Source organism: Somniosus microcephalus, chromosome 4, assembly GCF_052327205.1.
Source record: "Somniosus microcephalus isolate GS21.2 chromosome 4, FLI_Smic_1.0, whole genome shotgun sequence".
Lineage (NCBI taxonomy): Eukaryota > Metazoa > Chordata > Chondrichthyes > Squaliformes > Somniosidae > Somniosus > Somniosus microcephalus.
The window spans coordinates 177,567,101-177,592,217 of record NC_140990.1 but is presented as its reverse complement, the minus strand read 5'-3'; the positions used below and the strand labels follow the sequence as shown (position 1 = coordinate 177,592,217).

General features: G+C 42.0%; 1 protein-coding gene across 19 annotated transcripts in view; it reads left to right on the top strand.

Annotated features, from left to right (window-relative positions):
• The window catches only part of LOC147120019 (poly(rC)-binding protein 3), a 319,465-nt gene that overhangs the window by 178,913 nt on the left and 115,435 nt on the right, over positions 1-25,117 (top strand). For 16 of the 19 annotated variants that reach the window (XM_085985526.1, XM_085985525.1, XM_085985531.1 and 13 more), the window contains exons 2-3: positions 17,491-17,551; positions 20,275-20,354. The exons of 1 other annotated variant lie outside the window; for it this stretch is intronic. The gene's annotated coding sequence lies outside the window, so the exon portion shown is untranslated. The remainder of the gene's footprint in view (positions 1-17,490; positions 17,552-20,274; positions 20,355-25,117) is intronic. 2 more of the 19 variants (XM_085985512.1, XM_085985514.1) reach the window with 1 other exon arrangement.

Below are 25,117 nucleotides of genomic sequence, written 5' to 3'. Positions count from 1 at the left end.
GGGAGAGAGCGGGAATATGGTATTGAGATAGAGGATCAGCCATAATCATATTGAATGGTGGAGTAGGCTCAAAGGGCCGAATGACCTACTCCTGCTCCTATGTTTGAGTGGGACTAGCTGAAGTGCTCTTGCAAAGAGCCAGGACGGGCTGAATGGCCGCCTTCAGTGCTGTAACCATTCTATGATTTTGAGAAGTGTGAAGTCTCATTCCTTCAGATTTTAATTTAGTTTCCAAAAAATTAAAAAAAAATATTTTTAAACAGTGTGTCTTATTTCTTTCAATTCCATCTTTCTTTCCCTCTTTTGCTTTCTGTACATGATTTGGCATTGAATTAACTATTCTAACTGACACTTTCTGGTTCAGACTCTTGTCACTAAGGATGCCTCAATTTGATTGTGCTTGTCCTGTTCACACAGGTCCCAGATCCCCTGTAGAGGGTGCTGTGCTGAAATGCTTTCTAATCACAGCAAGTTCCATCATAATCATAATCATAATCAACTTTATTGTCATTGTTAGTGCACAAGTGCAGTACAACGAAATGTAGGCTTGCGGCTCCCGAGAGTGTACATTTAGATTAAGACATTTAAACATTCAACATACATTTGGCTTGTAATACATTAACATAAACATATATAACCATAATAAAGTGCATTGGCAGATGTGCAGGCTTTAGAGTTTATTTGTGGAGTTCAGTAGGATGACAGCCCTGGGAAAGAAGCTGTTCCTAAATCTGGTCGTACGGGTGCAAATGCATCTGTAGCGTCTCCCAGATGGCAGGAGGGCGAACAGACTGTGGCTGGGGTGGGTAGGGTCTTTGATGATGGTCCGTGACCTCCGTAAACAGCGTTTCTGGTATATGTGCTCTATGGTCGGTAGCCGGGTGCCGGTAATGCGTTGGGCAGTTTTGACTACCCGCTGCAGGGCTTTCCAGTGCAAAAGTCCATAGAAAGTCTGTGGGCAAGTGTAAGTCATCAGGACCAATGTTGCGAGATTTTTCTGCAGAACATTATTCTATTTTTTTGTTTCAGGAGATATTGGTGAACACTTAATTGGGGCTGAATGTTTTGTGACTTTCATTGCAATAACGCCTGTTATTCTCTTATTTCCTTATCATTTAGGAGTAAACCCAAAGTTGGATGCAACAGTTCAGTTTAGATTAAATATAACCTGTTCAGATGAAGAGAAATATGTGGTGTGCCCTCTTGTGGTTTAGGAAAACTGTTTGCGGAGAGATATGAATCCCTTGGCTTTAAGTGATTTAGTGAAGAAAATACTGGGTTTTTTTCAAGCGTTGAATTATTACTTCACAATTGCAGACACTTGTTGCAGCAAGTAAGTGAGTTAAATTTGCAGGCATCTAGGAATTAAAACTGGCCTTTTAGGTGGCTGGATCATTTTACTGATCATTAAATTTGTGGGTCGCTAATTGAAATAAAAATTTTGTATTGAAATATTTTGAAGGAAAATCTGGTATGAAAAGGTATATGTTGTAAAAAAACAACTTAAAGATGTAAGTAAATCCTAAAAGTTTTGTGAATATAAATGGAGTGAAAGTAGTCTATTCTAGAATAGCATTCATTGCTTGTCAAGAAACAACTGTGGATTAAGTTACAGAAAATTCTGTGCTCAGCAAGATCCCCACATACAGTAGTGATATCAAGGGCCAGCTTAAATCTTTTTGGTGATGGTTGAGGGGGGTGGTGGGGCGAGTGATGGCCAAGAAGCTCCTTGTTCTTCGAAGATTACCATGGGATCCTTAATGTCGTCTTGAACCTCCTGAAAAGACAGAGACCTTGGTTTTGGGGATGGAACTACGATGGATAGGCAGATCTGCATTTCAAATGTTAAGTCTCTGAATTTTCATCTAAGATTTGACTGGTAACGTCAAATTTATTTCATTGCATGTTTAGTTTCTCTGTATTGGTGGTAGAATTCACATTCCTGTTGGTGGCTGAAATTGGCATTATAGAGAAACTGTTCAGAGATTTTGCCTTTTTTTTTATATAGAAGTAAGTTTTGATTGCAAAGCAAATGGAAACCACTTAACCCACTTGTTTTGCTCTGGAAACACATTCGGCCGTATTTTGCAGCCCCTACAGGTGCGATCGAGGTGCACACGCACTTGTAAGGGCCTCGCAAGTTCTGGGTTTAGGCATGCGCTAAAACCCGGAACTTGCGATCTGTCAAGAATTCTCTTCACAGATGATCTGAATCCCCGGAAAGAGGGCATCCGCAGGAGGAGAGTTTCTGTCCAGCGAATGCTCGTGAAATTCTTACGCTTGGTAAAAGCAGGCATAAGGCCTGCTTTACCAGCCTAAGAGTTTAAAAAAAACAAATACATTTTTTATCAATTTATACATTTTAAAAACCTGTGAAATAAGGTAAGTTTATTTTTAGCTCCTTTAAAACATGTAAATTTATTTTTCAAAAAATTAATTTGTTTTAAATATTTAATTAAATGTCATTTTAAATGATTTTTTAAAATTTATTGGAAGTGTAGAGGTATATTTTGGGGTATTCCTATTTATACTTATGGGCTTTCCGTTCATACGAAATCCCGATGAGAATGAATGGGGATCCCTTTCTGTCATTCGCTTATGAGGGTGGTCTGAGACTCTGGCCAGGAATTTGCATTTAGCAGCGAAGCCGCTGGCCCCGAAGAAAGCTGCCCACAGAGATTGCACATCTCTGGCAAGAAGTTTGTCTTTTTCGATGCGCAAGTGCCATCAGTGCAATATAGTGTGATCCGCTGTGACGGCAGCAGGCTGACTAAGCAGCCAATCACATTGCCGAATTCTCGCAGGCAGGGAACCAGGAAATGAGAAGCTGCTTTTATCCCGACTTTTTAAAAATGTTAGAGCAAAACAAAGATTGGGGCTCTCACATGGGGGGATAAGGTAGAACCTGAAAAATCATGAATAAACTTTGGGGAAAAAAATGATTTTTTTAAAGTTTCTTAAATTGTAATTTTTATTATAATGGAGAAAGTTGACACTCCACAAAATTGTAAATTAGTTTTTCAGGGCCATAATGTTTGTTTAGCAGTCAATATGCTGTTAAAACCCCAGTTACACCTAAACCAACAAGGCCTAACATTTAATGCGGTATTTAACAGCCCAAGTTTTCGTCCGTTTCACTGATGGCCGGCTATGGGGGGTGCAGGGGTGACGAACGCAAATTCTGGCACACTAAATTTAAGAGAAATATTGCTTAAATATCGTAAAATATGATGGTCGCAGCCAATTTGGGATAGATAATCACTTACACATCAGAATAGGCTGCTTATTGGTAAACTACAAAACATTATAGAGGATTTACAAAAATGCAGTGAAATGAATGTGCAATGGGTATTTCCAGTCAAGGTCATAACGGCAAATAAGGAGGCCATTTGGCCCATCGAGTTTGTGCCGGCTCTTTGTACAGCAATCTAGTTATTCCCATTCCCCCACTCTATCTCCGTAGCCCTGCAAGTTTATTTCCCTCGAGTGCCTATCCAGTCTCCACTTGAAAACATTCCACCACTTCCGTCAGCAGCGAGTTCCAGGTCCTCATCACTTGCTGCGTAAAGTTTTTCCTCACATCCCCCCTGTATCTCTTGCCCAAAACCTTAAATCTGTGACCCCTAGTCCTTGTACCATCAACTAGTGGGAACAGCCATTCCCCGTCTAGCCCATCCAAACCCGTCATAATCTTGTACACCGCTATCAAATCACCTCATAACCTCCTTTGCTCTAATGAAAACAAATCCAGCTTCTCCAACCTGTCCTGGTAGCTAAGATCCCCCATCCCCGGAACCATTCTGATAAAATCTCCTCTGCACCCTCTCAAGGGCCTTCACATCCTTCCTAAAGTGTGGTGACCAGAACTGGATGCAATACTCCCGTTGTGGCCTAACCAGCGCTTTATAAAGGTTCAGCAGAACTCCTCTACTTTTGTACTCAATACCTCTATTTATGAAGCCCAAGATCCCATATGCTTTGCTAACCACTCTCTCAATATGCCCCACCACCTTCAGGGACCTACGCTCATTAACTCCCAGGTCCCTCTGCCCCCTGCACACTCCTTAAAACTGTGCCATTAAGCGTATATTGCCTCGTCCTGTTCCTTCCGCCAAAATGCATCATCTCACACTTCTCTTAAATTCCATCTGCCCATTCTGCCAGCCTTTCTATGTCCTCTTGCAGTCGATTGGTGGTATCATCACTGTTTGCCACACCCCCAAGTTTGATGTCATCGGCAAATTTAGAAATTCTACTCTATTCCAATATCCAGGTCATTTAGATACAGGAATCCCACCCCAACTGCGGATTTGCCATTCGCGGATTTCACTTATACAGTTTCCACTCTGCGACTATTTTCGCCAACCGCGGCAGTGAAATTTGCGTATCCGCAGTTTTTAATTTAGGAATAAGGTAAATAACATGATTTTTATGCTTTTTATATTTTTATTGTGTTTATAAATATTTATTTATATTGAATTTGCCAACCGCGGTTTTTACTAACCATGGGTGTTTTCAGGGACTTATCTCCCGCGGTTGGGGAGGAATTCCTGTATATCAAAAAAAGCAGTGGCCCCAGTACTGAACCTTGGGGAACACCGTGGTCTGCCATCCTCCAGTCTGAAAAACAGCCATTTACCACAACTCACTGTTTTCTGTCTTTAAGCCAATTCCTTATCCAAGCTGCCACTGACCCATCTATTCAATGAGCCTCAATTTTGTTAACCAGCCTTCTATGTGGTACTTTGTCAAATGCCTTCCGAAAATCCATGTAGACAACATCCATTGCATTCCCTTCATCAATCCCCCGTTACTTCATCAAAAAATTCAATTAGATTAGTCAAACACGATCTGCCTTTTATAAATCCTTAATTAGCTTAAACCTCTCCAAGTGCCAGTTAATTTTTTCCTTGATTATTGTTTCTAAAACTTTACCCACCACTGATGTTAAACTGACCGGCCTGTAGTTATTGGATTGTCCTTGCACCCTTTCTTGAACAATGGTGTCACATTTGCCACTTTTCAATCCTGAGGCACCTCTCCCACATCTAGGGAAGATTGGAAAATTATGGCAAGCCCTTCTGCTATCTCCTCCCCTAGTCCCTTAGCAACCTGGGATACAAGCCATCTGGACCAGGCGACTTGTCCACTCTAAGCATACTCAACCTTTCTAGTACTTCCTGCCTATCAATTTTCACCCCTTCCATTGCTTCTACCTTTTCCACTTCTTATATTTTGTTAGCATCCACCTCCTTCGTAAACAACTCATTGAGTATTCTAACCTTGCCCTGCGCCTCTAAGTATATATCACCTTCTTTGTCCCTAATAGGCCCCACCCCGCCTCTTACTACCCGCTTACTGTTTACATGTCGGTAGAAGATTTTTGGGTTCCCTTTTATGTTAACTGCCATTCTACTCTCCTATTCTCTCTTTGCTAATCTTATTTTCATCTTCACTTCCCCTTTCAACTTCTTTTATTTGGTCTGGTTCTCCCTTGAAGAATTCACCTGACATTCATCATGCATCCTTTTTTTTGCTTCATCATCTTAATCTCCCTCGTCATCCAAGGAACCCTTGCTTTGGTTCCCTTACCCTTCCCTCTTGTTGGAATTTACCTAGCTTGTACTTGGAACATCTCATCCTTAAAGATCTCCCATTGTTCCGTTACAGTTTTTCCTGTCAGTCTTTGGTTCCATTTTACTCTGGCTAGATCCTTTCGCATCCCATTGAAGTTAGCCCTATTCCAGTTTAGAAGTTCCACTCTAGATTGTTCCTTGCTCCTCTCCATTGCTAATCTAAATCTTATGATACGATGATCCCAGAGACACTTGGTCGACCTGGCCCACCTCATTCCCCAGCACCAGATCCAGCAATGCCTCCTTTCTAGTTGGGCCAAGAACATATTGGTCAAGAAATTCTCCTGAACACATTTCAGAAATTCCTCCACCTCCTTTCCCTTTACCCTGGAATTATCCCGATCCCAGTCAAAAGGCTATTTTTAAAATAAGGGGTTACTTGTGCACAGGTGTGTGAGTTATGCCATTAGTGGCATTGTGCCATAATTTGCTGGGACATTTGCGCTGCTCCACCAATACCCTTGCCCATTGCAGTCAATGGCGATCACAAATTTGCTGCATTTATGCCTGTTTTTGCGCCACTGGCCTTATACTGAAAAATAATGGTATGAGAGACCTCGCATTGACACGATTTATGGCCCTTACCTGCCTCTCTGCCTGGGAGACCCACAAAGGGGCCATTAACGATGTGAAGCCTAACCCCTGCACTCTGGAAATTGTGCTAAGTTTTTTTTTCTAATTCTCTGTTTTGGCAGCCGTTTCTTGCCAGTTTCAAAATCCAGGGTCCTGTTAATCTGAAGGTAATTGCTTTCAGGACCCCCACCTATTTCTACACAAGGCGAAAACATTGCAATGGCCTATCTACTGTACTGGGCATTCTCCATTCTTTATTATTTATGCTTCACCAATGGAGCAATTGGCTTCCATGTGAAATGCTCCATGAAGCTGTGGTCTTGCCTCCTCAGTGGGAATGAAGGCAATGATGGCCTGCAATTTCTACATGCCTGGTTCCTTCCAAACCAATCTGGCTTACCTTGCGGGGAGCTTCTGCAGTTAGTCTCGCCAACACTCGACCTTAACCAATAGTGCACCCAGGTCCTCGTCCCTGAAATTCTGCAACCTTTCCTTTGCACCTTCTTGTGACATCTGGAAAAGGGGATGTGCAGACACTCGAATCGGCTTTACAGCGTTTTTAAAAATTTGTTTCTGGGATGTGGGCATTGCTGGCAAGGCCAGTATTTATTGCCCTTGAGAAGGTGGTGGTGAGCCATCGCCTTGAACCGCTGCAGTCTGTGTGGTGAAGGTACTGCCGCAGTGATGTTGGGGAGGGAGTTCCAGGATTTTGACCCAGCGACGATGAAGGACTAGTGATATATTTCCAAGTCAGGGTGGTGTGTAACTCGGAGGTAGTGGTGGTCCCATGCGCCTACTGTCCTTGTAGGTTGCTGCGGGTTTGGGAGGTGCTGCCGAAGAAGCCTTGGCGAGTTGCTGCAGTGCATCTTGTAGATGGTGCACACTGCAGTCACGGTGCACCGGTGGTGGAGGGAGTGAATGTTTAAGGTGGTGGATGGGGTGTCAATCAAGTGGGCTGCTTTGTCCTGGATGGTGCTGAGCTTCTTGAGTGTTGTTGGAGCTGCACTCATCCAGACAAGTGGAGAGTATTCACACTCCTGACTTCAACAACAACTACTTGTATTTATATAGTGCCTTTTAATGTAGTGAAATGTCCCAAGGCACTTCACAGGAGTGTTATAAAACCAAATTTGACAGACACACAGGGAGAAATTAAGGCAGCTGTAGGGGGTGGCGTGTGCCTAGCCAGCTCTGCCCCATACCATCTCTGTCTCTGAGCGGTTTGAATCGCTCCCACACCCCTGGGTTCTAGACACCGGACTTAGGTACAGGCAGCGATACAGAAATAGAGTAGACAACTGGTTTGGTGCAAGAAAACCGTATTTTTATTAAAGGCACAATAAAATCACAACACTGAAAATTACTAGAATGATTACAGGCATATAAAAGTACACTTATTTGGGAATGGGGATCACACGGCACATCGAGGGAACAAACACATTAAAAATCCCCCTACCCTTGTCCCACCCCCCAATACCTAACTAGATTGAGCTGCGAGGGGCCAGGGATTTATGCTCACCAATGGGGTTCCTTTTTATGGTTCGAAACCTGTCAGTTAAGCCGGTTATGGTTTTGGGGTTTGCTCTTTGTGTCCTTTGGGGCCTGCCGTGGTCCCAGGGCGCGGTGGTGGAGTTGTCTGAGTAAAGTACCCTCTTTTCCTCCGTTAGAGATAGGGAGTGAAGTCTTTGGGTACTTCACCTTGCAGAATGGTTGTTCTTCTGGTGGTGGTCTGGTCAGCGAAGGTTTTGTTGCGGTTGGGGTTCGGTTGGCGGTTTATGGTGTTGGCTTGAGTTTGTTACCGCGGTGCTCGTGGTCGTCAGCTGCTCCTTCTACCCATGCATCGAACGTCGGCTTACCGGGGTGTGTGTTCCCGCTTGTCCCCAACGCTTCTTTACGCTGCCCTTCTCTGCTTATCAGCCTTGCCGTTCGTCTCGCCTGCCCGCTTGCGGCCCCGTGTGTCCTGTGTGTTGAGTCAGGTCCCTTTCTCCTCCCGCGTTTGGCCCCCGGTGTTGTAATGGGCGTCCTCGGTGTCGAGCAGCGCAGGAAGGGAGCAGAGGAAAAAGAGAGCTTGGCTACCGGTGGGCCTACAATTATACCGGTTCTTCGTCCCTTATCTGTGCGCCAAATCAGGTCAGTTCTTTGTTTAATTTTGGTGGGCTCGTCTAAAGTGATTAGTCATTCACCATAACGGCTTTTGGGGTGGTTGTCTCCTTGCTTAATGGCTTCAATATCCTGGCTGTTTGTCATTCATGAAGTTTAATCGCCTTTTCCTGGCTTGGTGGCTCCTTTGAGCTGTTACCGATTTATGTATGCAAAAAGTTAATGGCCTCAAGATTACGTCTATCCTGAGTTAAATTGTTTTCAAGATGAAGGATGCATATTCTGTTTATATCTAGCTGTCTGGCTTTAGAAATGACAGTCTTTCTCACAGATCCATGCATGTTAGGTTTCATTTCAAGATTTGAATGGGCCTGCTTTTTGCAGGGCCTTGCTTTTTAAAATCCTGCAGGCTTCTGTCACGAGGTTTCAGAAGCCATTTTCTTTTGGGTACTTTTTTTAATAACTTGTCCATACAGGGTCCCTTTATCCATAATTTTTGGGGAATGTGGGAATTTTGAGAACCCTACACAGATGAGCAAAAGCTTGATCAAAGAGGTAGGTTTTAAGGAGGAAAGAGGCGGAGAGGTTTAGAATGGAAATTCCAGAGCTTGGGGCCTAGGCAGCTGAAGGCATGGGCTCCAGTGGTTGACTGATATTAAAATCAGGGTGCTCAAGAGGCCAGAATTAGAGGGAGAGACACGAAGGGATTTGAAAACAAGCACAAGAATTTTAACATTGATGCAATGCTTAACTAGAAGGCAGTGTAGGTCAGCGAGCACAGGGGTGATGGGTGAACGGGACTTGATGCAAGTTAGGATACGGGCAGCCGAGTTTTGGATGACAAGTTTACGTAGGGTAGACTGTGGGAGACCAGCCAGGAGTGCGTTGGTATAGTCAAGTCTAGAGGTAACAAAGGCATGGAAGAGGGTTTCAGCAGCACATGAGCTGAGACAGGGACGGAGATGGGCAATGTTATGGAAGTGGCAAGAGGCGGTCTTAGTTATGGTGCGGGTATGTGTTTGGAAGCTCATTTCATGGTCAAATATGATACCAAGGTTGCGAACAGTCTGGCTCCGCCTCACAGTTGGCAGAGAGAGAGGGATGGAGTCGGCGACTAGGGAACAGAGTTTGTGGCGATTTAAGGTGTTTTCAAAAGTTGCAATCCACTTACCTCCCAGTGCCAAGCCTTAACCTGAGTTATGGTGTCAGTTCTCAGCTTTATATAGTACCATGTGGCTGACCCATGGGGTAAGCAATTGGCTGCGCCATGAAGCTGAGCTCCCTGATTGATTAGTCATTAGCTTGCTGTGTTGATTTTCCCACAAATATTGTCACCAGGATAGTGTCAGATGAGTGCAAATGTCCGATTAACGGCGTAAGTCGCACATCACCCCGTTTCAGCATGTTCCGGCCAATGGAATTTATGGTTACATGTGCAAAGAAAGACCATGTGCATGTTGTAAGCAGAGATTCTAATTACAAGGCAAGTCTGGTGTTCCAATAAGGTCCTAATTTTTCTACTTTTGGCTTCTTCAGTGTTTGAGCCACAGTCCATAAAGCAGTTATGTAGATTTGAGTTGCTGCACAGCAAGACTACAGGATATGTACGGATTTAAATAGAAATGATGGCTCGTTGGTTAATTCTTTCAGACAGATGTCAGCTACAGCAGCAGTGCAACCTAGAAATATTTGTCCTTATGAATGTATATATTTTAATTGGATCTGAGTGATTTGAGCAAACCCATTAGTGTCTAGCTTAATAATTTCTACTAGAGATCTTTAAGTAGTAATAAATAGGAAATTTACCAATTAATGATTTTGTACAGAAGTGCTTTTTAAAACCACATTTCTTGTTTTTAAAAGCAGTGTATGTCCTCTAGTTTCTTTGTTCTCAGTAGGCTAGAGATGAATTCATGTAGTACTCTGCCTGTGGGGCTGTGTGCAAGAACATCATCCTCAGTTAATATACAGGCTTCAAAAATAGACCAGTGCTTGTTTAATGGGGGCACGGATAACTGAAGAGTCAGACCCCCCTCCTTGTGTTGAAGACTGTTGATGGGGTTAACCCTTTTTCAAACCCTTTGAACAAATTGCCTTCAGGGCAACATTAAAATTCGCATCGATTGGTTCATTGTGCATTCACCATTCGTATGCGTCATTGCCGCTCTGTTGTTTAAGACTATACTAAAGTAACACAGTTGGTAACTAACTAAATGGTGGATCTACAGGAAACTGGAAAAACGCTTTGCTCCGAGTGCGAAACAGCAAATAATGAAGTGAACATCCAGCACAATCCGTTATTTACCTTGAGTTTTCCTATTTATTTTCATTGAATACACATCAACGCACTTGACAGGAACAGGCATGTTCCATCTGGGGGGCGGGGGGTGATATGAAGAAAACAGTAGGATGTTCCTTTCAAGATGTTAGGAATTCTCTTCAAATCCTCCCCCACCCAGCCTGCACAGTATAGAAGAAATTTGGGTACAATTTATATAAGAAACACCAAGCAGAAGAAATGTTCAGTCATGTCCTGTGACATTGCACCAGAACTTCAGCCCTTTCAGCTGTGATTATCTTAATGGCAAGAAACTGGAAAGTACTGTAGTACAAAGGGATCTGGGGGTCCTGGTGCACGAAACTCAAAAAGTTAGTATGCAGGTGCAGCAAGTGATCAAGAAGGCCAATGGAATGTTGGCTTTTATTGCTAGGGGGATAGATTATAAAAACAGGGAGGTATTGCTGCAGTTGTACAAGGTATTGGAGAGACCGCACCTGGAATACTGCATACAGTTTTGGTGTCCATACTTAAGAAAAGACATACTTGCTCTCGAGTCAGTACAAAGAAGGTTCACTTGGTTAATCCCGGGGATGAGGGGGTGGTCATATGAGGAGAGGTTGAGTAGATTGGGACTCTACTCATTGGAGTTCAGAAGAATGAGAGGCGATCTTATTGAAACATATAAGATTGTGAAGGGGCTTGATCGGGTGGATGCGGTGAGGATGTTCCCAATGATGGGTGAAACTAGAACTAGGGGGCATAATCTTAAAATAAGGGGCTGCTCTTTCAAAACTGAGATGAGGAGAAACTTCTTCACTCAGAGGGTGGTAGGTTTGTGGAATTTGCTGCCCCAGAAAGCTGTGGAAGCTACATCATTAAATAAATTTAAAACAGAAATAGATAGTTTCCTAGAAGTAAAGGGAATTAAGGGTTACGGGGAGCGGGCAGGAAATTGGACATGAGTCTAGGCTCGGAATGGTCATGGCCCTGTGGATAGTGGAGTGGGCCCAGGGGCCGTGTAGCCTGGTTCTGCTCCTACTGTGTTCTAATTCTGTGTTAGATTTCAGGAGATGGTTTTATTCCTGTTCCTGGCTGGGTGAAGATCGCCTTTACAGAAGGTAAGTACTGCAGAAAATATAGGGACAGAGTGATCTCCTGGACGAGTTTCGATCGCCTAGATGGGTCGGAGAGGAATTTCCCAGATTTTTCCTCCCAAATTGGCCATTGGGTTTTTTATCTGGTTTTTCGCCTCTCCCGGGAGATCACATGGGTTCGGGTGGATGGAGAGTGATAGAAGATTTGAGGTTAGGATCAGATCAGCCATGATCTTATTGAATGGTGGAGCAGGCTCGAGGGGCTGATTGGCCTACTCCTGCTCCTATTTCTTATGTTCTTATGACATTCCTCCAGTCTTGGAGTATCTTCACCTATTGTCCCTTCACTATGCTCTTTATGTTCATATAGCATAGTTATGGCTTTCCATGGTTATCCAGTTATGTTTGGTGTGATCTACTTGCTTCCTAAGAGGAATTAAATCACCAATCTCCTTCAATTTCTTTGGAACTTAAAATCTATTTCTTAGTTATGTATCCTCCTTTATAATCTTTGAGCTTCTTACTAGTTTAAATTCTTTTGTGGGGAAAAATGGTTCAGGCTGTGGCAGTCATTCAGCTCTTTCTAATATGGCATGGTTACAAGCTGTTCTTTAGTGACATCCATGTTTATTTAAAGATGATCTCTTAATTCCATCTCAAACCAGTGACTGTCTATTCTATGTTGTATTCTCCTAAATCAGTTGTAGTTGTAGCAGATTCTCTGTTGCCCATGGGAGCCCTAGCTCTACATATACCATTTTACGTTCCTTAGTAAATCCTGGAAACTGTTTATAGCTTAAGGACCAAACAAACGGTAGCTAAATGGGTGTTGGAATTTATCCTTTGCTGCTAAAACCTGGCAGGCTTTTAACAAACATAGATTTCAGTTAATGTACTTTGACTTGGTGCACACCTTCCTCATGGTTAATCTCAAGCAGGTGCAAATTGGCACACCTTTACAAACTGTTACTGATTAAAAGAAAGATTTGTATTTATATAGTGCCTTTCACAGCCTCAGGACGTCCCAAAGCGCTTTACAGCCAATGATGTACTTTTGAAGTGTAGTTACTGTTGTAATGTAGGAAACACGGCAGCCAATGTGATAATCACCAAATCTCTTTTAGTGATGCTGATTTGAGGGTTAAATATTGGCCAGGACACTGGGAGAACTCCTGGGTGACCTAGTGGGTGCAGATAATCTTTATCCCAGAGATTCCCTTCTCATCCTGATAGCACTGCTTAGTTCCTATTGGTGAGTGGAGAAGTGAAGATTGCCTACCTTGTAGGGTTGTCTTCATTCTTTGCATAGACATTCTGCACATACTAAGCTCCCACCCTGCCTTCCCCCTAGTCCTTTGCTACATAATACATGGAACCAGTGTCACCATCTTCCTTTTACAGTCTGGTCAAAATGAGGAGAGGAGGGGGAAACCATGTGAATGGCATAGTGAGATTGTAAATACAAAATGCATTAGTCCTTTTGTGCCTCAACTGGAAACACCTCCATATCTGGCAAACACTCTTTCGTTTGAGACTTTTTTGAATTTTGTATTTGTTCCTTGAGGACTGTATTCACTGGTCAAGCTAAATAGCCTACTTGGCTCTAATTTTACTTTTAGTTTTCATCAGATATGCTGAATGTCTATGGCCACAAATTCCCACTTGGTGTATAGTGTTCCAACAACAACAGGAGATAGGAGCCCCAGAGTGGCACTTGGGGAAGGTGTACGAGAGATGCTGGAAGCTGTACTTTGGAGAGGGTGAAAGAAACAAGACTTCCAGCAGGAACTGGAGTGAGGGACAAGGAGTTCGCCAGCGTTAATGGGGTGGGGGGAGGAGGAGAAGGTGCACCAGTTTTAACTGCAGGGTTTGGATGAAAGAGTGCCAGCATTAAATTGGAATGGGGAGTGCCAGCTTGAACTCGAGGCCGGGGCAAAAGAGAATGGCCAAGTTGAATTCAACAGGGAAAGGAAGAAGAGTGCCTTAGAATTGGATGTAGAGGTAGTGACTCTGAACTGGATGCTGAGAGGGTAGCGGAGTGCCTTTGTGACTGGGAAGAGTGAGTCTTGAAATATAATTTGGGGAAGCTGAGTTGAATTCTGTTGCGAACCTAAATGTCACTTTATTTTCTTGTTTTTTTCCTATCGCTTGTGCAGTACCTTAAAGTGTTCGAAACACAGCAAGTAACCCATTTACTTGCTGCTCCTAGGAGAAAGAAACTTTAAAATATGAAGAAAAGTAATTAATTCCCAAATGACCCTGTTTAGATTCACCCTCTTTTTAATAAGACTATATATTTCAAACTACAGGAAACTTTGTGCTATCCGGCACCCACGGGACCGAGCTGCTGCCGTTGCCTCAAAACTGCCCTACTCCAGAGTTAATGTTGAGAGATACGGAGATTCTTATCTCCGTATTTGACAACAAACACTGTTGCTTAGCAACAGCTTCTAAACACTCGGGTGTGGCCCTAAAGCTCTGTAGCTGAAGCTGTTGCTATAGCTACAGACCTTGCACAGCTTGACTGTTCAAACAAAGCAAAAAAAAAACAAACAAAAAGAATAAAAAACAGCTGCTGATTTTTGCTGGTGGCTCCAGATTGCCGGATAGCACAAAGTTTCCTGTAGCTTGTTGTAGATTCTGCCACATATCAATTGGTTTTACTTTCCCTGCTGGTGGTGGAAATGGCGCAAGTAAAGAAAGAAAAACTTGCATTTATATAGCGCCTTTTACGACCACTGGACGTCTCAAAGTGCTTTACAGCCAATAAAGTACTTTTGGATTGCAGTCACTGTTGTAATGTAGGGAAAAAGTACTAATTGCAGCATTGGCATCACTGCAATGTTGTGTGACTTCAGAAAGGAAGGCAAGTGTACTATAAATAGCAAAGCTGCATATTTCTGCAAAATCGAGGACAACATAAATGAAAAGTGATTGTGTACATTTTACTCCCCATTTTTCCCCCATAACAAGTTTGCCCCTTAGTGTTGTATTTGAAAATTGAAAGCTTGCCAATAAATTGTGCAGTGGGGAGAAATAAAGCAACTGCATTAACTGTATTTGACTCTGAAATCTCTCAATGTATCTGAGCTATTGTTGCTGTTGTGTATGCAATATTGTACACTGAATATGCAGTTGTAAGGAAAATCCAAGTGTTCTGTCCTGATAAATTATACTATTTAAATAAATATTTGCAGTAAAATGAATGCAGTCAGTTAGAAATAAAGTCAGGGCACAAGGTTACATGTTCACAGGCAATATCAGATTATAATTCAATTAATAAGAGTGTATAGATCTTATTACAACCTGAATATAATTCATTTCATGGGTCAGATGCATTGGAGTCTTGTTGCAAGTTGGGAGAGTTGTCCCACACAGTCAAGCATCAGCCTGACATGCACATACTTACAGAACCATACCCACCAGCCAGTATCCCAGATTCCATCTTCACCAGCTCTGGGTATGTCCTGTCTCACTGGTGGACAGACCCACCAGAGGTGTGGTACAGTGGTATACTGTCGGGTGGACGTAGCCTTGGGAGTTCTCAACATTGACTCCAAACCACATGAAATCTCATGGCTACAGGTCAAACATGGGCAAGAAAGCCTCCTGCTGATTACCACCGACTGCCCTCCCTCAGCTGATGAATCAGTACTCCTCCATTTTGAACATCATCTGGAGGTAGCAAGGAGGCAGAATATAGTCTGGGTGGGTGACTTCAATGTCCATCGCACTAGATTCAAAAAATGTTGCCATGTTCATGTACTCCAGGTGTGGTCTAACCAGGGTTTTGTATAGCTGGAGCATAACTTCTACCCTCTTGTATTCTAGTCCTCTAGATATCAAGGCCAGCATTCAATTAGCCTTTTATATTTTTGTACCTGTCCAAGACATTTTAATCTATGTACATGGACCCCCAAGTCTCTTTGGACCTCCACTGTTTGTAGCTTTTCACCATTTAGAAAGTACTCTGTTCTATCCTTTTTAGGTCCCAAGTGGACTTCAGTGTCCATCAGATTCAAACGCATTAGATTTTTAAAATGTTGCCATGTTCATGTATGCCAGAAATCAGTTGTCTTTTGTATTTGGAAACCTAGGGACAGGAGTAGGCCATTTAGCCCCTCGAACCTGTTCCACCATTCAATGAGATCATGGCTGATCTGTGACCCAACGGCAACGGATGCTAGGTCAATTGTTAATTTTAATTCGGTCCACATTTGCCTACATTGAAATCCATTTTCCACGGTTTTGCCCATTCACAATCTATTAATATCTCATTTTATGCTTCCATCTACACCGCTTACAATGTTGCCTATCTTTGTGTCATTGGCAAGCTTTGGATATGTGGCTTTCTATTCCATCATCTAAGTCGTTAATAAATATGGTGAATAGTTGAGACCCCAACACAGATCCTTGCGGGACGCCACTCGTCACATCCTGCCCATTATCCAATTTGCCCATTGCCCAATTTCGAACATTGACCTGGTTAGGAAATTGGCTGAGCGGCAGGAGACCGAGAGTACCTGCCCATGATCCCTACTGTCTCCTGCCGCTCAGCCTATTTCTTAACCAGGTCAGTTTTTGAAATGGTTAAGCGTGAAATCTATTTTGGGACTTCGGAGATACAATTATTTGAAATTTCTTTGATCGGTTTTCTGCATTTTGCTATTCTTTGGAATGTACAATTTGCCCGTAAGAGTTTAAAAGGGTACAAATGATGTAATTCAGTTCACCCAATTTATCATTGAGTAGAAATAACAACAGAAAATGCTGGAAAAACTCAGCAAGTCAGGCAACATCCGTGGAGAGAAATTTGAGTTGACGTTTCGGGTTTGACCCTTCTTCAAAACTGGAGAGAAAAGGAACTAGATCGAAGGCAGGTCAAACCCGAAACGTCAACTCAAATTTCTCTCCACGGATGTTGCTTGACTTGCTGAGTTTTTCCAGCATTTTCTGTTGTTATTTCGGATTTCCAACATCTGCAGTATTTTGCTATCGTCTTATCATTGAGTAGCTTGTTCAAGTCCCTTGCAAGCCATTTTCATATGAAATGAATACCACCATGAAACTGATATAACTATGTATTGATTTATATTTCCTGGTGTAACCCTTCGCATTAGCTAATGTCATTCTGAAAGCACTTGGCAGCTTGAAGTTGTGTCCGAGGCATCATGGCTTTTTGATTCTTAGTGCATCCATCATTGATTCCTTGTTTCCTGCAATGTATTTGCTGCTATTGTACTTTGTGTAGTTAGTGATATATGCAGGAGCTGTGAAGCTGCTGCTGCTACTTGCAGCACTGGAATGGAAGGGGAAGAGAGCTAGAGGTCTTTGTGTCAAACTTTGCTTAGCAGCTTCTGACTGGGTTTTACTGATTTTGAGAAGATAGGGATAGTGGCCTAATTTTATAAGAAATAGGTATGTAAATTTGAAAAATGTTTAAAATGTTAAACATTAGACTTTAATGGTACAAAGGGAAAATGATGATGGAGCACCTTTTTGAAGGTGGCTTGACACCAATGACTACTAGCACTGGCATTGCTGAACTGGCACCAGTGTGCCGAAAATCTTAATATGGCAGTGGTACCAAATAAATAACCGCTTCATAGAATGTCATTCACTTGCACAAAGTAGTAAAAGTAATAACTACCCTTATTTGGTCAGAATGGTGGGTTACCACCACAGACGTGTCTGCTCCTTTCTGTTAGGGGCTTAAATGGATGCATTGCCACCATGAGGTCAAATGTACAATTTCTAGTAGTTCACCTGGTACTGGATTTCAAAACCTTTTTTTTTCTTTTCCAAGGTTTGGCTGACACTTCAATACTACCGGAAATTGTTACCCAGCTCCCTGACAATACTGCCAGGTAAGAATCTGTCCAAACCAACCATACCGCCCTGATTTATACTGGTCACTGCAAAAAGCAGGCACACTTCCCAGGTGATGGATTTATCCTGTGTTTAGAAACCATGTGCTTGGTTGCCATGAATGGATGTTTTCAAGGAAGAACGTGCTTTTTGTTGCGATTGGTGTGAACACCTGATGGATTAACTTCCATGTGGCGAAATAGAAATGTTTTGACAATTCCACTGCAAATCCTCACATTTAAAGAGAAAAGTATTATGGATTTCAAGCCTGATTTCAGAGACCAAAAGAAGTTGGCTGTTGAGAGATAGAGAAACATATGGAAACTTCCAGGTGTTTGAATGGACCCAAAAATCTAATTTGACCCATTTTGGTACACTTTTTGACTAGCAATGGTTATCATGCAGGTCAAGCTTTGAGTCGCACACAGCCGGTTATCATGGGACCAGTTGATGATTAGATGAAAAGTTCAAAGATAAGTTGTTGCAATCTTTGCACAATCAACTCAAGTAGTAATTTAACCACTATTTTCCCAATTCAAACTGGCATCCGTGTCAATTTAAGGAACTCAAACAAACTTAGAATGTGTTGTGTGCATTGCTATGTGGAGTATGTATATGTAGGCGTCCATATGTATGTGGTGTGGACATGCGTTTAAACTGGGTTCATCAAATAAAATCATTAGTTTATGCCCATTTTGTTTGGATGTCAAACACAACTGTAGCTAGTACCTCCTTAGTGAAAAAGTGAATTTAAAAAAGGGACTTAAAACATGTCAATTAACTAACACGAACAGATGATCAGGAAATTAAAGGAGAAAGAACAGCTAACTGATTTGAACAGAGCAAATTGTGGCATTACTAAAACCTTGACTTTAGCTGTTCTTTCTCCTTCAATTTTCTGATCATCTGTTTGTGTTAGTTAATTGACATTTTTTAAGTCCCTTTTTTTTTGTTTGGGTTTTTTTAACTCACTTTTTCACTAAGGAGGCACTAGCTGCAGTTGTGTTTGACATAAAAACAAAATGGGCATCAACTAATTTTATTTGATGAATCCAGTTTAAACGCATGTATGCACCACATACATATGGGCACCTACTCCACATAGCAATGCACACAACACACATGTTAAGCTTGTTTGAGTTCCTTAAATTGACATGGATGCCAGTTCAAATTGGGAAAGTATAGTGGTTAAATTACTTTGAGTTGATTTATTCAATTTGTCAGTATGGTTCCCAATAACAGCCTCTCATCATTGCAAGTGTGGGGTGAAACATAAGCTGGATTGTAAATGACATAAGATTCAACTGTTGTTTATGGTGATCCTTAATAGTTGCTAAACAATCTTAAGCACTTCTATTTTAAATGTTAACATGGTTTTAGGATGAGTCCCCAAACCCCCCCTTATATTTATAGTTTTGAATTCAAGCTAAAGCATACACAGAGCAGAGGAATTGTTAATGTCTAGGTAAGCAGCCTGTCAAAACAATCAAGTCTACTTGCATTACACTGCTGCAGTATCCACGCTGAAGCCTCTCCAAGGCAAATAAAAGAGGGCGGGGATCACTTTAAATGTATATATATTTAAAACTATTGGATTACTCTTGGTTTCTGAGGAGCAACTGCTGCAATTCTGTTGTAATTGATGCAGAGCCTTCCCTTTAGTGCATTGAACTGCCACAACACCCATTGCATCTCTCGTGCTTACCTTAGACAAGCTTGGAACAAGCAAGAAAACATTGCTGCAAAAGCAGGGTAATAATTTTGAAGAGTAAAAGATGAGTGAGTCTGTGAATGGGGTAGTAGTGAACAGATGGTACCAAGATGTTTGTCCATCTATCTCTCTCTATCTCTGCTTTGGGCGCTGGTGACCAGTACATTCCATATTTTCTAGGCTCTGGTGCCTAAAATGGAATATATTTTATTCTGAACTAATATTGGCGAAATACCTGTCTACACATGGAATCTATTGCAAATTTAGATAAATGGGGCTTTACTTAGTGTTGCATCTACCAGACACTGCCTGCAATATATAGATGAATTTCACCCTACAGTGAGAATTTATTCCAGTGACTGGAAAAAAATAAGAACATTGTGAAGAGCATGAGAAGTTAATTTGGTCCACTAAGCCCACTTCCTCAGATGAGCCATGTGCAACTTCATTGTTATGGCCTCCAAACTTACTTAAATTTCCTGAGGAAAGAATTGAATCAATGTAAAACTTCATAGAAGCCAAAACTGAACTTCCTCCAGGAATATTGCTTGTCTTAAATAACATACCTCATTTTGCTGTATAAGCTACTTGATCCTTCCTATCTAAATTTATCCCTATAATCTTTAATCCAATGTTTAGTTTGGTAATCAACAAATTCCTTTTTAAAGAAGTTCTTTGATTTAGTAGTAACATTGAGAAAGTGTTTGAATGTTCTTGAAGCCATACAGAGGTCTATTATTTCTTCTGGAGATGACAAAGATATGTGAAGGAGAAAAATGGAAGAGGTTTGCATCCATTGTGCTTTTTGAAATAAAAAAAAATGGTTGATGCAATTTGTCAATTCTGATCAGTTACTTATAAAAAGCTTGCATCTAAACAGGCAGTTATACCATTGATGGATATTATTATAGCATGTAACATTAACTATCAAATTACACAATATAGTATCATGCACTTGCTCATATCTGAAATTCTTGAATAGTTGATTCCATTATTCTACATTGTTTTCAGAACAAGCAAATGAGGCAGCTCTGAGATCAATACATCACAAGAAATTTTAAAAGGATAATGCATACCTGAGTGAATATAAGGTAGTAATACCATAATATACTGTTTAAATTTCATATTAGACTGTAGTGATTGTTCATGCATTCCATGTCCTTTATATGTGATGATACAAGATTGACGGTATTACTCTTGATTTAATTAAGAAAATACCTGCAGTTGATTACTGTACTGTAATATTCTATGTAGGCAATTTTATAACAACATTCATAGGGTAAATACATGTTTAATCAAACAAATGCATGTTGAAAGCATGGGATTCCATTTCCTGTGGCATGATGCCATTGACTTTAAATTGTGTTTGTGAGTGTGATGGTGATGGAGGAATATGACTTGAATTAGATAATTCTGAATTATATAATTTGTCTTGTTTTACGGATGAGGGTTCCAGCTATGAAATTAACACTTTGTATCTTGGTTATACATACATACGCTTCTAACTAGAATGAGAAAGAAGTCCAACACCACCGTTACTCTTTGATAGGTAATCAATTTCACAGACCCAGTACCAAAGTTGGAATGTGTAACAATTTGCATAGCGGACTCCAGTACAGACCTTGAGCGTTTACTCTGATGAAACTTAAATCATCGTATTGCAGAAAGGAACTCTGGTCAAAATTTAATTTAAATTTAATTTTAAACATGGTGTGATGTCACGGGACAGCAGGTAGGTGATTGGTTGGTGACTAATAAGGTGTTTTTTCTCTCTAACCTAGGATAGCGGTTTAAACTAGGATTGCGAAATGATAACATTGTATTAAATTTATAACTTAACTAGTTAAACTATTTAATCAACGATTTATAGTTATATTAAAGACTTTAACTAATTAAATAAATAAAATAAGTCTAGACTAAGATATGGCAGGGCAGGTTGTGTGTCTGGACTGCAGTATGTGGGAGTTTGTGGACAGCGAGACTGTCCCGAGCGAACACATCTGCAGGACATGTCCCATCTCGAATCTCTCTGGTGCGAGTTGGAGACACTCCGACACAAGAGAAGGGGAGGAATTTCTGGACAGTTTTTTATCCAGAATACAGTCACACCCCAGAGGAAAGCACAAGTTTAAGAAAGGGAGGGTGTGACTGTTAGGGAGTCGGGTAGCAGGGATTTAGGAGAGGTTGAGAAGGTGGCCCCGCGGACACTGGTCCTGTCCAACAGGTATGATGTACTCGCTACCTGTGAGGACATGACAGACTGACTGCGGGGAGGACAGCCACAATACAGACCAAGGCACCGTGGCTCAGAAGGCTGTCCAAAGAGGGGAAGAGCAGAATAGAAATGTGGTAGTGATGGGGGACTCTATAATTAGGGGGATAGATACCGTCCTCTGCAGCCAAGAATGAGAATCCCAAAGGGTGTGTTGCCTACCTGGTGCCAGGGTAAGGATATCTCACGGCGGCTGGAGAGGAACTTGGAAAGGGAGGGTGGAAATCCAGTTATCGTGGTCCATGTTGGAACAAATGACATAGGTAGAAACTGGGAGGAGGTCCTGCTGAAAGAGTATCAGGAGTTAGGATCTAAATTTAAAAAGCAGGACCTCGAGGGTCATTATCTCTGGATTATTGCCTGAGCCATATTCAAATTGGCATAGAAGCAGACAGATCAGGAGAATTAACACGTGGCTAAAGGGCTGGTGTGGGAAACGGATTCCTTTTCATGTGACACTGGCACCAGTACTGGGACAGGAAGGAGCTGTACCGATGGGACGGGCTCCATCTGAACCGGGATGGGACCCGTGTCCTAGCAGAAAGGGTAAATAGGGAAGTGGCAAAGGCTTTAAACTAGTAAGATTGGGGGGGGGGGGGGGTGGGAGGGATCTGCAAGAAATGTAACCAGCCTAAATATAAACAAAACAGGAAAAGAGAGTACAGGAAAGAATAAAGTAAGGGAGGACATTCATGGCAAGGGAATAAATAGTTATAGAACAGAAATCTAAAAAGATGGTCAAACAAAGTGAGGAAAACCTATTAGAGTTGAACTGTCTGTACAGCAATGCACAGTGTCTGTAATGAAAACAAGGGAGCTGGAGGCAGTCATATGTTGTGAGGAACCAGACACAGGGATTACTGAGACATAGCTACGGAAAATCAGGACTGGGAATTAAACATTGCAGGGTATAACTTATTTAGAAAAGGCAGGGAGGGAAAAAGGGGAGGTGGAGTAGCTGTACTTATTAGGGATAACGATGGCAATAGAAAAAAGTGACGCAGACATCAGCAAGACAAAAACAGAATCTATAATGGATAGAGATAAAAGATGATAAAGGATCAATCACACTAATAGGTGTAGTTTACAGACCACCTAATCGTGGAAGGGAGGTGGAGGAAGAAATATGCAGACAAATTAGGGAAATGAGTAAAAAACATGAATAATAATCATGGGGGATTTCAACAAGCCCGATATTAATTAGACAGAAGAGGTAGGTAAAGGGGATAAGGGAATGGTGGTCCTACAATGTGTACAGGACTCCTTTCTAACGCAATATGTAAAAAGCCCAACAAGGGAGGATTAGATATTGGATCTAGTAATGGGGGATGAACCAGAGCAGATAAGAGAAGTAAAGGTAGGGGAACATATAGGCAATAGTGACCATAATATAATACACTTGAAGATGATAATTGAGAAAGACAGAAGTATGACAAAAACCAGGTTAATAGATTGGAGAAAAGCTGATTTTGAGGGGCTGAGAATAGAACTTGGGATACAAAAATGGGCAACAATATTGGCAAAGAACAATGTTGAACAGCAATGGGAAACATTTAAAACTGTTCAACAGAGTGCAGGAAAAATATATTCCGCTAAAAGGAAAGCACAAACTAAACAATAATGAGACTCCATGGATGAATAAAGCCGTAAGGAAAGAGGCATACATTAAGTACACAGATGGCACGGGAGTGCATGAGAAGAGAGAATACGAAAAGATTAGGAGAGAAGTAAAAAAAAACAATTAGGGAGGCAAAGAGGAACTATGAAATTAAATGATCAAGGAACATAAAACAAAATAGTAAAATATTTTTATAGGCATCAATTTAAAAAAAAAAAGGAAGGTTGGGATGGGGATAGGGCCATTAAGAGATGGTCATAGAGTCATAGTTATACAGCACAGAAAGAGGCCCATCGTGTCCGCGCTGGCCATCAAGCCCTATCTAATCCCATTTTCCAGCATTTGGGCCGTAGCCTTGTATGCTATGGCATTTCAAGTGCTCATCCAAATGCTTCTTGAATGTTGTGAGGGTTCCTGCCTCTACCACCCTTTCAGGCAGTGAGTTCCAGATTCCAACCACCCTCTGGGTGAAAAAGTTTTTCCTCCAATCCCCTCTAAACCTCCTGCCCCTTACCTTGAATCTATGCCCCCTTGTTATTGACCCCTCTACTCAGGGGAAAAGTTCCTTTCTATCCACCCTATCTATGCCCCTCATAATTTTGTATACCTCAATCAGGTCCTCCCTCAGCCTTCTCTGCTCCAAGGAAAACAACCCCAGCCTGTCCAGTCTTTCTTCATAGCTGAAGCGCTCCAGCCCAGGTAACATCCTGGTAAATCTCCTCTGCACCCTCTCCAAAGCAATCACATCCTTCCTATAGTGTGGCGACCAGAACTGCACACAATACTCCAGCTGTGGCCTTACCAGCGTTTTGTACAGCTCCATCATAACCTCCCTGCTCTTATATTCTATGCCTCGGCTAATGAAAGCCAGTATCCCATATGCCTTTTTAACCACCTTATCCACCTGTTGTGCTGCCTTCAGGGATCTATGTACATGCACACCAAGGTCCCTCTGATCCTCTGTCTATCCTAGGGTCTTACCATTCATTGTGTATTCCCTTGCCTTGTTAGTCCGTCCAAAATGCATCACCTCACACTTTTCAGGGTTAAATTCCATTTGCCACTGTTCCGCCCATCTGACCAACCCATCTATATCGTCCTGTAGCCTGAGGCTTCCCGCCTCGCTATTTACCACCCCAATTTTCGGGTCATCTGCGAACTTACTGATCATACCTTTTACATTCACATCCAAATCATTAATGTAGACCACAAACAGCAAGGGACCCAGCACCGATCCCTGCGGTACCCCACTGGACACAGGCTTCCAGTCACAAAAACAACCTTCCATCATCACCCTCTGCCTTCTGCCACTAAGCCAGTTTTGGATCCAATGTGCCAAGGCACCCTGGATTCCATGGGCTCTTACCTTCCTGACCAGTCTCCCATGCGGGACTTTATCAAAAGCCTTACTGAAATCCATGTAAACCACATCCACTGCACTACCCTCATCCACACACCTAGTTACCCCCTCAAAAAATTCAATCAAATTGGTCAGACATGATCTTCCCTTGACAAAGCCATGCTGACTATCCCTAATTAATCCCTGCCTCTCCAAGTGGAGACCAATTCTGTCCCTCAGAATTTTTTCCAATAATTTCCCTACCACTGATGTTAGGCTCACTGGCCTGTAATTCCCTGGTTTATCCCTACTACCCTTCTTGAATAATGGTACTACGTTAGCTGTTCTCCAGTCCTCTGGCACATCCCCTGTGGCCAGAGAGGTTCTGAAAATTTGTGGCAGAGCCCCTGCAATCTCCTCCCTTGCCTCACACAGCAGCCTGGGATACATCTCGTCTGGGCCTGGGGATTTATCCACTTTTAAGCCTGCTAAAACCGCTAGTACCTCCTCCCTCTCGATGCTAATATGTTCAAGTATATCACAGTCCCCCTGCCCGATTTCTGTGTCCACATCGTCCTTCTCCATAGTGAACACAGATGCAAAAAATTCATTTAAAACCCCACCT